Consider the following 15,320-nt stretch of genomic DNA (forward strand, 5'->3'; position numbering starts at 1 on the left):
GTTCTTTATTTTTTTGCCGTTCGTTACCGCTAAGGGTGCTCGCAAAAGAAAAACGTTGGAGCGTTGCTCATGAAGGCTGATGGTCGGTTATTCGAGTGCTAGGAAGTGGTTTCGATCGAAAAATGTGTCGGTTAACTGGTTAATCTTTAGGTCGAGGAATTCAAGAGCTTCGGCTCTCTCGGCTTGAGCTCTCGAACGGGATGCTGGAGGTCGTGCACACACCCGACTCCACTCTCTCTCTCTCTCTTTCTCCGAGCGAGACCAAGACCGAGACCGAGACCGGTAGCCGGTAGCTTTTGTTGCTTCGCTTTTCGCGCGGACGGTAACGCTAGCTGAGCTGCCGTTACCGCGATCCTACGTTCCATCCACGATCATCACCGCCTGGAATTCCGGCATCGGGCCATGAGCAACCATCGTGTTCGAGCCTGGCCGGCGCAAAGAATTTCACTCGGCGCGTTCAGCATTAGAGGAGCATTAAAGTTCAAGAGGCAAGCGAGGGCATTAAAGTTAGATCAACGGAATACCTAGAGCGAATACCTCGACGGGACTCGTTTACGCAGCTCCGTTTGGTAATTTGTTTCCCTCTTCTCGAGCGGCACGAGGTCGCGAGACCGCGTAACTCCGTGAAAATCGAGCGACGGGAATGGACGCGAAGAAGGAGGTACGACGAAACGCGCTCGGTCACGCAAAACGATCCCCGCTTCCCGAAGAAACGAAGAAACGAAGAAACAGCTCTTGGACAGCAGAAAACCGTGAAGCCTCGAAACGGTCGGTCGGTCGGTCAGCGAACGGACCGGGTACACACGAAGGCCGTGAGTAATAGTAATAGCTTTTAAATTGTCCCTCGCTTTAATGGCAAATAATATCCGCGCTCTTTCGCCATCCCCTTTTTTCCCTCCTCGCCTCTTCCTTTGCCGCGACTTGCTGCGAGTTCAGGGACGTCCTCTGGATCGTCCTCCACCAACGAACGAATCTCCGGATACGAGCACACCTCGTTCGTTGCCATAAACGCGAGATTGTCCGCAGCCGGAGTCTCCATGGTTTTTGTGAATTTCGCGAAGCCGCTACTGCAGAGGGGCAAGGTGTCGCAGGCCCGGCCGCAGGACGAGGCTTTTATCTCGACTCGAACCGTGCTGCGAATTGACAAAAACCACCCTAACGCGTCGCTGTTTCGGTACTCTTTGCGCGTTATAAATAACAGAGAGAAGTCGAACCATGCTCGCGATTCCACTGGCTTTCCCGGTCTGCTGGATCTCACGAATCCGACGAGGAGTCGAGCAGTGGCCAACGAACGCCCTATCGAAGAACGTTAAGCGACCGTATCGGACACGCGAGAATCTTATAAGCCATTCGCACCGTCGCAACCAGGGGCTATTAACCCCTTGAACTGGTATGTCTGCTCGTCCAACTTGGATATCTGTTCCGCTCGTCTGCTCGCGGTCAGAAAAACTGAAGCTGCGTCGTGTTAGTTTGCGATCAAGCAATCGGAAAGTTCCTTGTCTTCTTCCCTTTCGTTTTATCTTGCGATTTCGTTCGCGACCAGAAACGCGCTAAAAACTCGTTGGATTTATCGTAATTGGCGTATATACCTATGGTGCTTTCTTTTTTTTTCTCTCTCTCTTCAAAGAGTACAGAGTGAAGAATAATTCGTTAAAGGTTAATAAATCTCGGCTAGTTTTTTCGCGTTCACCGAACGTACGGCAAATGATACGGGGGAAGGATACTCTTTGCCTCGTATCGTAACTCGCGCGAAAAGCTCGGTCTTTCATGCGAGGCAGACATTAGGCAGAGTCCTGCAGGAGGAGGATGTCGCGGCCTGCTGGTTTCTTGCGCCACTGGCCTGGCCACGGATGCGCGTAAATATTTTCTTGCGCGCATCAACGCGCGGTTATTCCCGTCGATGCGGAAAGTTTCAGCCGCGTTTCACGCGACTTTACAGATTGCCCCATTAGTCAGAAAATCCCGTGGATCGAATGGAGAATCGTTTCGAACGTCCCCTTTTATTTCATCGAGCAGCCAGTTCGAAAGGCGAGACACGGACTCGCGTGGGCAGCTCGTTGTCTAACCTCGAATATCGCGTATAAATATTCAGCACATGCCGGTTGCTGCGTGGAGGATGGCGAAGGAAAGCACGAACAGATGGAGACGGAGGTGGAAGTGGAGGAGAAGAAGAAAAGGTTTCGTGCAAAGCCTGCTAGTAGACTGATTGGTAAAACCTAGTTTACACTGATAGAATAAACGATAGAGTAGGTATGTTAGCGCAAGTGTTTGGCAAGGAATTTCGAATTTCATAAAGTTTGAAAGTGAATTGGTTCGCGACGTGAAACGAGCCGACTCGGCTTCCGATCGCAATTCGGTGGTCGCCAGAACGCGTTAATAAAAGAGGTAACAGGTGCGGAAACCGCCTCCGCGGCAGCAGCCTCGTAAACTGTAGAGGAATAAGAGAAAGAGGCTTGAGAGGCGGTGGAATAGGCGGATAGAGAGGATCGGAGCAGGAAGTGGAGGAGAGCGAGCGAGAAACGGGAAGAAGATAGGAACACCCGCGGCGTGCGATGCTAAAATATGAACGGGACTCGGCTGGAGCCGCGTGCTCCGACCGGATGGTCCAGGTTCGCGCCGCGTGACGCACCGAAAGTTAAGCCGCGAACCGCGAGCCACGAGAGGGCAAACTACCATCTCGAAACGTCCGCGTATCGGTGCCTGCGTACACACGGCCGTGTCTACGCACAAAGGGTTGGCTGCTAGCGACCGGTTCGCGGCCCCTTAATGACTCGTAATCACGGAACGCTGATGTCTCTGAGTTATGACGCGCCTTCCACGCCACAGAGAGAAGCGTACTACGCGCCACGCAGGCGAAACTCCGAAGACCCATGAGGAAGAACCTTCGATCTCCTCTTACGTAACATCTACCACGGCACACCCTGTTCCTGCTCCAGCTTCAGCAACACGACTTACGAGCTTGTTCTCCGTGACTGTCACGCGTTACGCGCCACGCTTCCGCGCTTACTACCAGTATCGAATCCGACGACCGATCGGTCGACGAAACTTAACGGAATCGACGACATTCGTCTTTGTCAGAGTCGCTTCAACGCGTCCGGCGAACATTTCTTCTCGTTGCTTCTTTTTCGCCACTGCTGGCAAGCCCGCTAATGACTCCACCATTTATGAATACGAATTATTCGAGCGAGGTCGGGGGAACGATAAAGGATTATCGCAAGCAGGCGCCCTTTTGTGCGCTGGTAGGTGAGCGCGCACCAAGCGCGATACAAAAACAGCCCTGTCAGGGCCATCTTGCCTTCCTTCTTCTATTATTCTTTAACACCTTGGCTCGTGCTAGAGGAACCCTAGGATCAACGACCTCGAATCTATACCGTGCCTGTTCCTTTTTTCTTTTTTTCTTTTCGTTCGAGCTACGAAGCACGCAAGAAAACTCGCCGCAAGAAAATCGATCGATTTATGGATCCGGATCGTTCGAAGGAGGTCGGGTCAGTGGAGGAACGATCGAACGAGTAGGGTTTTTGCGGTCGAAAACGAGTATGCGGCCAAGAGCAAGAAAATACGTCAAGGCCGACTTGCGTGGCCACAGTCTTTAACGTCGCTCGAAGACGACAGTCGATCATCGTCTAGAATCCAAAGTCCGGAAAACGCGTCGGATATGAATTTCAAATGAAACAATCATCAGGGAGCAAGGACTAAGAAAGCATCCCTATGGTAACGTCTTAGATGTCGACACTCTCGTACGAATCGGTCGATTCATCGACTTTCATGAGTCCACGGTACCGTGACTTTCGAGTACCGGATACTTCTCTCCCGCGGAATGCGTCTGCCGCCCGAACCTCGATCAAAGGTCTACTTGGCAAGAAAGATCCTTCGCTTTTTCTCGCCTTCTCCGGCGACGAATTAAAACCAGTTTCGGCGACGCGACGTTCAGCTAATTATTCGCCTATGAAGAATTCACGGGCGCCGATCGAGCGATCGAAACTCGACATGATTGCGAAAAATATCCTTCATTGCCTCTGGATAACTAACAAGGGGAACTACCCAAGTGTTACACTCACTTATTAATGAAACTTTGCCAGCTTGTAGAGCTCGTCGAGCTGAACACGTCTATACCCCCTTTTGGGGGCAGACGGCTAATTGTAACAATTACAGTATGACAAACTCACACATACAACTCGCAATCTAGAGATCCAAGGTTCAAATCCTTGGTTCCCAACATTTTTCTTTTCTTTTTAATGATAACTTGTCTCTTTTTGAATAACTATTACATAATAATTATCAAAAAAAAAAAAAAAAAAATTCTTAAGAACCAAGGATTTGAACCGAGGACCTTCAGATTGCTAGTCATGGATCCGCTCCGTGGTTAAACACATAACTCGCAATCTGAAGGTCCTCGGTTCAAATCCTTGGTGCCAATTTTTTTTTTTTTTTTTTTTTTCATGATAATTTGTCTCTTTTTGAATAATTAAAATTCTATATAATTCTAAACTAAAATTCTACATTCTATTTTGAATAACTTAAATTCTATAAAAATTGCAGTGTATGTAATTAATTATTAATAAATGCAATGATTAAGGGTGTATTAACTACAGGTGTATTACACTTTGGTACTCGTCTTATTGTTAAATATAACGTCGTTACATCCTGTTAACATCGAATGTTAACACTTTCCAGCTTCAATGGTTTCGACGCACTAGGGGATATCTGCTAGAGGTGCTCGTAAACGAGTCGGGAGATGGATACAGAAGATACTTGATGGAAAACCTGTTTCTCGTTTGTCCAGCATGATTCGCGATTCGTTGGAAACGGAAGCAGATAACGTTATACACACCCTGAATTTAAGCAGTCGATCAGTCAATTCGAACGTTAAACGATCCGATCGAATTGGACGGTTTCGCGATATCGCAAAGGAGTCGCGCAGCAAGCGACAAAAGCGCTCGTTAACCGGTGCTCAAAGTTTGACGCGTTAAGCGGCACGCAAGCCAACGGGGAATGTAAATTTTTCACGATGAAAACACGCGGTATTGGAGAAGCGGCAAAGGCCGCTGTCAGAAGGACGATATTCAATCGACTCACGGAACGGATGCGAGACGGAAGAGGACGAGAAGGACGAGAAGGACGAGAAGGAGGAAAAGGAGAAGAAGGAAGGGTGAGAAGATGGGCGCAGCCTCCTCCACGGTGGCTATCCGGGCTCCCTCTTCTCGGCAGGTTTACGACGAGCCAACGCAAACACGACACTTGCCCGCTAACTGGCCACCTAGCTACCGGAGACTAGCCTCTTCCTACTAACCACCCTAACCGTCTTCGCTCGATCCGATTCTACAATACACGCGCTGATCCTCCCAGCAAAGTTTTCAATTTTAATTCACCGCAAAATCTGCGCTTCATCGCGTTTCCTTGAAATCTTTCAACCAGAGAAAAAAAAGGTGAAAAACTTGAAAACGCAGCCTGTAGATTATGTCGTGACCGTCCCTAAACAATATCCGCGACGGGTACCATATTTATCGAAATACCTCGTTCGTCGTTCGCCGCAACCCGTACAATGGTCGAGTAAAGAGTAAATGATGTATTCTCTGTAAGGAACCGTAGTCGAGCAGTACGTTGCGCGGGTCAGTGTCCGATATCTCATTCTCTGGGCTCCATTGCGCGTATACCTTCTGGTACATGCGGTTTACCTCTCTCCGTGCCTCCCACCCTCCATCACGGACTCTTTGCTACGCGAACAACAAAGAGAACAGAGAAAGAAACAAAGAGGAGAAGATTGGCGAAGATTTGCAGATGGTATCGATCGTATTCGCTTCGAAGACAGAAGCGGCTCTATACGGATAGGGCAATATTGTTTTTGAAAATCATCGATCGAGTGATTGAGCGCGTTGCGTGGGTCAAGATTCTATACTCGATCAGAGAAAGCAATTAATCGCGAGAAGAAACAAGACGAAAGAGTGATTCCTCTTAGCAGGATAATTAGAGGCACGATTAACCAACGTTCTGTCAGTGGTGCAAGATTGCGAATCATCTTCGCTGGTTGTGCCAGGGTTGAATAACACAGCCACCCAAGGAAACAAAGACGGTGATGGGGAACGCTCTAAAAATCGTTGAAGCACGAGGAACTGGTTTCTCACGAAGCGATTTTCATAGGCGGAACAAGAAGGTTTGAACCGGTGCAGCTTGCATAACGGATTCGTGGATCGCGAAGGTTGCCAATCCTTACGCAACAGAAGGAATCGGCAACCTGTAACGACTGTCTTTCCTTAGCTTTCTCGTCTATTCATGTTCGCGACGCGACCCCACCTGGCGAGATCTTGTTCCATCTCGTTACCTTGCGTTTCGAAATGCGATCGACTAGTACGTTCCTCGAATCGGCTCGATGTTCCTCTAACCAGCGGAGAAGATACACACGCGAGAGCGTGCGTCTCGCATCGTAACGTAGCAAGCGTCATTCGTCTTACCTGAAACAGAAAGAAAAGCGTCGGTTAGATCGGATATCGCGTGGCCGCACGAACGTTTCAATTACGGCACGCGATAAATATCGCGAGCGGTACGAGGCACGCCTCGCGTGAATTCTCTTGGGAAACTCGTAAATCCGTGGAAAATGTCGCGGTTGCTTGGCGTGTTGCGTACAAGCTGCGGCGAACCAATCGAAACGGAAGACACGGTAGTAGTTGGTTTACGCTGACGAGTAAAACGTGTATTTGACCCAATCGGCAATTATCGCTAATAACAGTACCTACCAGTTTCTTTTTCAAATTAATATCGATCCTGAAGTTGCACGATAACAAGTATTCGCGGTAGATAATTAATTACCGCTACGTTCTAATTATTGCTTTCGCGGGTGATAAGTTTCTCGTTGCTGGTACGTACAATTTCAGAGATATCAATGTTACTAAGGACGAACAGGAGAAAAGGACGTATATCTACCGCCCGCCATAATTATGTAAATTAAATCTTGATCCGGGCACTTTTCTTTTGCTTACACCTGTTTTTCTATCGGATAATTTCCTTATTAAAGAAAAATCGTGGAGACAGGTGTATGAAATTAACTAACTGGTTAGAATTTCCTGCGACGCGTCGTAGATCGTTCGTTCGGCACCGCTTCCGTTCTCATTCAGATATTTAATTAACGAACAAGAGGCGGGGAAATAAGAACGGTGGAGGGGTGAAACGCGGTTGGAGATCGAACGAAGAAGCGGGCGCAGCCGTATCGCCGCTACTCGATAAGCTGCCTAAACGATTCTCGAGTTAGCGTCTCGTTCGAGCGTAAAAGAGATAGCGCGCGATGCTCCGCGTGTGGTCGAGCCGACTGCGAACGAGTCTCCGGCACCAGGTGAGAGAAGCTCGGCCGGAATAAGACGGTGACGGAGGAATGAGACGCGGCTTCAAAGACGAAGAAGAGAAGGAAGGGAAGGAACACGCGGATAACCGGCATCTGACCCGGGACCGGGACCACTGACGAAGAGGGAGAAAGGTGCCTCGACCCTGCTGCCCCCCGTTGAGCATTATTACACATTTAACTAATTTCCTTGTCTCGTAAAGTACGAAATGACACTGCGCCGACCGTGCGTCCTTACAAAGCGTACCGCCGTTATGCCACCTATGTACACCAACGCATTGTGCACGCTCATTCGGCAACCGAATTGCCTCGATGATGTTCGCGAGACGAATGAACGAAAGAACGTAGAAAGATTAACAAATTTCATGGGACCGAAGGATGCGGCATGGTATCGTGAATCCACGAATCACCAAAAGTGGGCGGTTATGTCGCACCTTCAACGGCGAACACTCCTCCGGCTTTATCGCCTATTTACGACCAACGACAAGTTTTTTTTTATCTCGCACAATCTCGAATTCGTCCTCGAATCGTAGCCTGTTCGTTAATTGCTCGCGAAACGTAGTTAACACTTGGAACGTGTTCCACGATGCCATCCGCATTTGCAATTCAATTCGAGGAGGAAATCCTTCGCTAGCAAATGTTTACTTTGTAGAAGTTTGGCAAAAGTGAAGGAATTGGACAAAGACGAAAACAGTGTGAAAGAAGCGAAAGGATTAACGGCGTGCCGGAGGAACGTATGTATCAGCCGGGGCTATCTGGCGATAATCTCATTGTCGTCTTCGACCGCTACAACGTCATTAAGGATAGCGGTGGAAAGCAAATATGAGACCGCGTCTCACGTTTCACGCAACCTTGCTCGACGACAGTGTTCTTTTTCGCGCCTCATCTCGCCTCTTCAGCATCCACCAGCCCATTCAACAGCGTCGTTTCTCCTCCAAATTTAACGATTATTCGATCGGCACGACCGATTCACTTTCGTAAGCGACAACCTCCGTCGCGTCCTCTCGATTCCTCCTGCTGCTTGACGCTCGATTAAAAGTTTTACGATACTACTCCTGGCAGACGTTCAACCGCGTTCGTCTTCTCTCGGACAGTCTCCGAGAGATCCGGACGAAGAAATAAACGCGTTGGCAGCTCGTAAAAAGTAAGCGAAACGAGAAAACTGGTTTGTGTCGCGACCCATCGGTCGTTTACGCCTTCAAAAATTTGCTGCAATAATGACGAACGAATTCGGAGTCCGTTCGGAGACTCGAGGTCTCGCGATTTCTAGAATGCCAGGAAATTCTTGAAAACGTTCGAACAACCATCGACGCCTCGAAATCGACTGCTCCTCGACCTCGCGCGATCCTCTTTGACTATTCTACCGCTCTGGCTACACCGATCACGGCTGAAACAATGGCCGCCGTTTACGGTCGTGCCGGACCGCGGCGCGATTACGGAAATGTTTCGTATATTTTATATGTTTGCATCGGAACGCGCCTTAGGAATCTAGAAATCGCTTTCTGGAGAACCAATTACACCTAACGGTTTGCGCGTGCACTCTGCAATACGAATCGCCGGATTTCTCGTGGAAAAATAAAGAAGAAATCGTAGCCAACTTGCTTCGATTCGACTCTTTCCTGTTTTCTTGTCTCTTTACCCGCTGGTTTTGCTCCATTTCGAGGACGCGCAACGACAATTATTTCGAGGAAACAATTTTTTCGTGGGTCGGCCGTAAAAACTCGTACGAAGAAAAAAGGTCAAGGCGTCGCTTAAAACGATTCCACCGCGCTCCCACAGTGCCTAGTTTACGCGTGGACGACCAAATTACGGGGTTCCGCTGTTCGCCAGAAAGTCATTCTTTCCGAAACTGAAAACCGACCTTCGCATTCGAGATTGCCCGACAAAATCGTCGAAATAATCGGTTTCACGATTTCTCGTAAACCATTTGAACAAATGTACGGTGGATTTGAGGTAACTTGAGTCAATTCAAACTACCCTTCGAGAACACCCTTGCTCCGTCAAATTTCGAACAGAAAAATTTATTCTTTATACAAAGAGAAAAAAAAAATCAATCGAATAACCACAAGGCTTCTACTCAGGCGTGGAGCAAAATCCGTTAGCGCGTTGTAAGTTTTCCGCAGCAGGAAACTCGGACCGGCAATTTCGAAGGAATAATTGTGGGGCACAAAAAAATATGACCGTTCGACGAAAGAAAGGAGGAAGGACCGAGAGAAGGTGGAGAGGAAGAAAGCAAGGTAACCGGTAAGGTTACGTACATACAAATGCCACAGCATGTTTGCCAGCGTGTCATTGTTCGCCGCCCCCCGGGCTAACAATAAGACGAGAAATTCGGCTGAAATATCTCTCTGCCTCCCCCTTGCCGTTTTCTCTGACTCGTACCTGTACGAAATCATCGTTCGACAGAAGTAAGAACCGCAATCATCGATGCTGCCTTAATGATACAAAACTTGTGTGTTTCGTTCGTTATGCAAACGGTAGCGAAACTGCTGTCTGTTTCAATGAAATACGCTGGCACAAGAAATCGAGGGAATCGGTAGAAGAAATAAAATCGTTTGTATGGTTGAAAGTCGCGGCAAGCGACGACAGCTCCTCGATCATCGCGAAAGCGAGCAGGTTTTCTGCATACGTTTGTCGGAATTCTTCTAGATATTTATCGGCTTTAATGTGGACGAGAGGCTTTTCTCTGCTGTCGTCTTTCGCGGCCGACTCTCGAATCCGACCGAACGAAGAATCACAGTAGGAGCCGTTGGTTCCTTCGTTCTTCTTCGATTAGTTTAACTACCGGTTGCATGGCGCGTCGCGGACCTATCGATATATCGAGGAGAAACAGTCTGGGAATCGGGTCAACCGCTTCAGCACGCTTTCCACGGTAGGACGCGTCGACGAAACGCTTCTTCTTGTCACGAGAATTCGCGCAGACGATCCGGAATGATTACAGCTAGCGTATCCGGTTCGCCTTTGGCTCCTCAAGCGAAGAACAGTTCGAGTTTCTGGCCGGAGGAAACGTTGAAGCTGGAGGGTCGACGAGCCGACTGGCTGGCCGCGAAATGCAGCTTTAAAAGGACGGTAGACAAATGAGTGGAGCGTTCTACATAGATCCCTTCGAGAAGATTGGATCGAGTTTCTCGCGTCGTAAGAGAAGAGAGTAGCAACGAGTGGAAGGCGCGCTTCTCGCGGTCGCGGTCGCGGCCGCCGCGAAAGCGAACCGCACGAAACGAAACGAAACGAAACGAAAGGAGAAAGAAAGAAGGAGGGAGGGAAAAGAAAAGGATGATCTTTCTTCTCGCGAGGGCTCTGGAATATCTGCACGGACCTATTATGCGAGAGAGTGATAAATCGACGGGCAAGGCCGTCGGGAATCTCGATAAGGTGCTCCTTCTTATTCTCTCTCCTCCTCTCGGCCTACTCAGCACCCTTCGTCTTCCTCAAACTGATCGTTTAAACTATCCACCATCCTCGTCCATCCACCTCGGATCCACGTCGAGCCAGTTTTTCTACCGCGAAGGACGCGCTCGATCATCCCGGATATCGAAGAAACTTGAAAAACTCGATCGCGCTCGAGTCGAAAAATTCAACCGTTCCAGGTGTACTCGCGAGAGGAGTCCGCCGAGATGGCACCCAGGCGATAGAAACTCGAATCAACGAGTGTGATCTCGGGTAGGAGGGCGATCGTCGTAACGGATTCTTGCTTGGGAAGCCGCGAAAACGGGAAAGGTGACGAGATAAGGAGACCCGCGAATGGTCCCGGAATCTCCGCGAACGGTACGCGAGACGTCGAGACTCGTGTAACTCGAAACGACGAACCCGGAGCCTCTCTGCTCACGCTTTTTAACCTCTCTTTCCTCTTTGCCACCAAATGTGCCGTTATGCAGCACCGCGAACGCCAACAACAGCAACAACAAACGGACATTGGCAAGCAGCGTGCTGCATCGTCGATGCGAAACGTATTGCCAAGCCGGCTCGATTACTTAGGATTACCTCGCAACCTACGTGCGCAACCGATACTTCTCTTCGTCTTCCGTTTCACCGTTGCCAGAGCACCCTGTACCGTGACCACTCTAAGGGGCGACGCGAAAAGCCGAGAAACTGCACGAACGGGGGACGCGGAGGATCGGGAAGAGAATGGGAAAACGAATGGAATGAGGAAGGAGAAACGAGAAGCTAGTCGTACGAGGGAATAAAAGAGAGCCGAGTCCGTGAGCGAGAGCAAGAAGCTCGGACAGGGGGACAAAGAAAGGAAAGCGACAGACTTACAAACAAATACACGAGGAGATACACGAGAGCAAGAATCTCCCTCCTTTCAAGTATCTGCTGCGCAACCTTTGCGGCGCTCGAGTTCCCGGGTGAATGCAAATGAGACAACCAGGGTACCGGTTAACCACCGCTGCCACCGGAGAAGACGTTCGACCGTATCTATCCTTCGCTTCGTCCGCGCGGAACGATCGATGACGTTTCGACCGAACAACGATTCACCACGCCTTTGCTCCAACGCCCTCTGACTTTGCTTCCGTTCTTCTTTTTATTTCCGTGAGAACGGTCCCAGCTGGGATATTAAACGAGAAATTCAGAATTCCGCGTGGTCAAGATCGAGGAAGCGAGTATAGAAGCTACGAACGAACAGAAAGCTTCTAGTGGCTCGAACGGCGACCATCGTCCCCGGGAACTTTATGGCTCATGAATGAAACATAGGCTTAACCGTATATTTGCGGGGCTACGTGTTGCATCGGTGGCTTAATGTATGCTGCGATCGCGAAAAACGTCGAACCGATAAATAGAATTAAGGCGGAGACCCGTGCCGTGTCTTTCTGCTTTCCCTCTCTCTCTCTACGTCGACCTATTCTATTCTCGTTGGTCAAAAGATTTCTCGAAACGACGGGTGGTTCGGGTCGATTAACGCGAAACGACCAAGTAGAAGCTACCGGAACCGCGTGATAAAAAGTTGTCGCGTTAAGTTTGATCGCGCTACTAAAGATGCAAAAGAAATCAGGTAGAGGGTTAAATAGAAGGCAGACCGGGCCGACCTCTGCTCTACCTCGGAAGCGAATGTCCTCCGGTGTCGTAAAGAGCACGGCCAGAAACCCTCTCGCCTCGGTCCATTTAACCGGTTAATGGCGGGTCAAGCAGCAATAACGCCGCCGAATAATCATAAAAATGAGGTTGGTAGCTACGCGGAACCCCCGTCGCGTTCGTAGCGCCGCGTTAACGTCCTCCACAGCGACGATGTATCTTATGCGAGTTCTCCGTGTAGGTCTGCAAGGGCACACCTTTCCCACCGCTAAATTTCTCTAGATTCTCTCTTCTTCCGCTTTCTGCAAGCTTTCAAACTGAATCGTACAAGTTTTTCGCCCGTTGCTGAGACTCTACCACCAACGAAGACGGGAGCAAGGAGAACGAGGGACAATGAAACGGCTTTAGCGGGGTGAACCGAAGCGTGGCCGAGGTTGCGGCACGCGGTGGGCCAGGAAAATCACGCTCGACCCTCGGCCGTGACCCGTGGGTCCCTTCGGTAGCGAGGCTGCCACATTAAACGCGAGATCAAACCGGCAAGTCGACTCGAAAGGATTTCGTATTTCTCGAACCGTCGTATCGTCTTGGTTGTCGTAAGAGATGCGACGTGTAATGAGAGAGAAGAACCGGTAGGAAAAAGGAAGCGGAAACAGCCCGAGGGCTGTGGAATCTGGCCGCGCCGTACGCCTCGATTCGGTGCTCCCCCCCGATGATTGGCTCGATTTAATAAGCATATCACGAAACTCTATGATTACGAAAGATCGCGAAAGCGTCGGGCGCCGTGCACGGGTGATCTTTATTTCCAATTGGATCCAGGCCGGATCGGAAGGGCTCTCTTAATTGACGGAATGCCGAAGGGAGAAGAGTTAGGAAGGGAGGCAAAAGTGGGTGGGTGGGATCGAGGAGGGATCGAGGAGGAACCGGGCCGCATGCGAATTATTTTTAATAAGGATCCTCGTTCACCGCGCCCTCCGTTCCCTCTCGATCGGGCTTTATCTTTCGCGCGAACGAAAATCGATGCTCGATCGTTTCCTAGGAAGTTCGTCGTGCCAGCGAACGCAATCGAAGAAACGAAAAGAGGGATAACTACCCTCGAGCATCGCGACAGGTTGTTACTATTCTTGATACGAGAGAAGAACTCGAGAGAGCGTTCTCAAAGGGGTAGCTCTATAATCATAATTTAGCCATAATTACATTTATGACCCACTTTACCCTCGTAAATTGTCCACGAAGATCGGACCCCTTGGTCTCGTCGTTATTACGCGCCTCGGATACCATGGCTCGATCCTTTCGAATTGCTCTTTCTTTCTCCCTTGCTTCTTCTCCGCCTTCCTGCGTATTCGTTGCTGTCGTCGTCTCCGCTTCGTCTTTGTCCGCTTTTCGAGCATCGAAGGTTATTAAGATCGTGATTGGAGGAGGTGAACGGCTCGGTTCGACGGACCGAATGGCCAAGTTCAGCCACCTCGAGTAATGGGGAACGGTGATAATCCAAGTACAGGTGAAACGATAAATTCCCAGGATCGATCTGTTTCCAAGGAACCGCCACGTTCGTCCGAAAATTAACGCTTGTAGCTCGTTTACACACGGACAACGTCTGAGAGCACGACCGCGTCTCGGTTCTCGGTTAATAATCGACGCCCCTTCCGTTTCGCGCACCGTGACGCAATTACACGGCTCGTAAAACCCTGAAACGCCGTAACGCGCCAAGTGAAATTCCCGTTCGAGGACGGCAGCAATTTCTAGAAATTATTCTTTGCAACGAATATCGGGCAAAGGTGTGCCGGGATGAAATAAAGCGGTACACCGACATCCGGTCGATATCGAGGGGGGAACGGAAATCGGTCCGCGTCATCGATCCGAGAGGTCAAAAGACCCGAAGCGACGCAACGCAACAGGGCGATGGAGCAAGGTGGTAAAGGTGGTAAAGGGAAGCGAAAAGGAAAAGAAGAAGAGGGGAGGAGGCAGTTTCGGATCTCGATCGCGATGCAAGAAAGAGAATTCGTCGATCTTGCCGGAAACGGTGGGGGCTCGTTTTCGTGGAGGGCAAAAGCACAAGAGGTAGGAGTGGACGCATTCCTGGCGCGATGAGACGCGGTGCCATTGGCTCCTGGGACGCGGAGCGTCACACCGGTTGGCCGCCTTAATAATATGGTACGGCAGCCCAGCCAGCACCGACGACTACCACTGCCTACCTACCTACCTTCCTCCTTCTGCGTTCCGAAGCCTTACCTACAGGAGGTTGTTGCCGCATGGTTGTTGTACTCGTACCTATCGGCTACCCGCTCGTTACCTTGCCCCCACGAGGAAACGCGCTCGCGGTTCTCGCAGATTCGCGTTTCCTCCAAGACGCCGCGTCGCGTTGCGATGCACCGCTTTACGTATAGTTTTAAACCCTTTCCAAACGATTCGCGACCATTTTTAAGAGGAAAAACCGAATCGATAGAAGACGAGACGCAGTGGAAACGTTGCCTTGGTTACGTGACTCGTTTGCAAAGATTCGAGCCGAATAAGAAAAAGTGACGGCAAGACATTAGGCATTTCTCGCCTCTCGAATCTCGATCGGCGAGGGACGAATTCGCGCAAATTTCATAGTCCGTCTTATGATTAGTCGATACGCAGCCTATCATTACCCGCATTACCATCTCTCGCGCGTTTGCTCCGCAGGCTTCCGACACACTCGAGCAGCACGAAGCAACGAGCGCGCATACATTGTCGAGTACACATAATACGGGAGCGCCGACAGATAATTTTACACCGCGGACCAAACTTTCCGTGAGCCGATTACAACCTTCCTCGATTTGATCGACCACGTTTCTTCTCTTCGTTTCGTTTCGTTTCGTTTCATACTTTATAGGTTACCCGTGATCCATTACCGAGAGGAACGTTCAAGTTTAATTGGGAGCGCACGACACTAAAAAACTTTACTCGTTACTAGTTCAGTGTAATTCATATCTCGTTACTTTGTAAATTATTAACACGC

The 15,320-nt window shown here is 49.7% G+C and overlaps 1 protein-coding gene and 1 long non-coding RNA gene across 2 annotated transcripts in view; one reads left to right on the top strand and one right to left on the bottom strand.

Annotated features, from left to right (window-relative positions):
• The window catches only part of LOC117601431 (uncharacterized), a 58,757-nt gene extending 54,024 nt beyond the window's left edge, over nucleotides 1-4,733 (top strand). The window contains exon 3 of the long non-coding RNA XR_004580705.1: nucleotides 4,675-4,733. This is a non-coding gene — a long non-coding RNA (uncharacterized LOC117601431). The remainder of the gene's footprint in view (nucleotides 1-4,674) is intronic.
• ds (dachsous cadherin-related 1) overlaps nucleotides 1-15,320 on the bottom strand; it is a 200,729-nt gene that overhangs the window by 78,866 nt on the left and 106,543 nt on the right. The window lies entirely within an intron of this gene.

Source organism: Osmia lignaria, chromosome 6 (assembly GCF_051020975.1).
Source record: "Osmia lignaria lignaria isolate PbOS001 chromosome 6, iyOsmLign1, whole genome shotgun sequence".
In the NCBI taxonomy this organism is placed as follows: domain Eukaryota; kingdom Metazoa; phylum Arthropoda; class Insecta; order Hymenoptera; family Megachilidae; genus Osmia; species Osmia lignaria.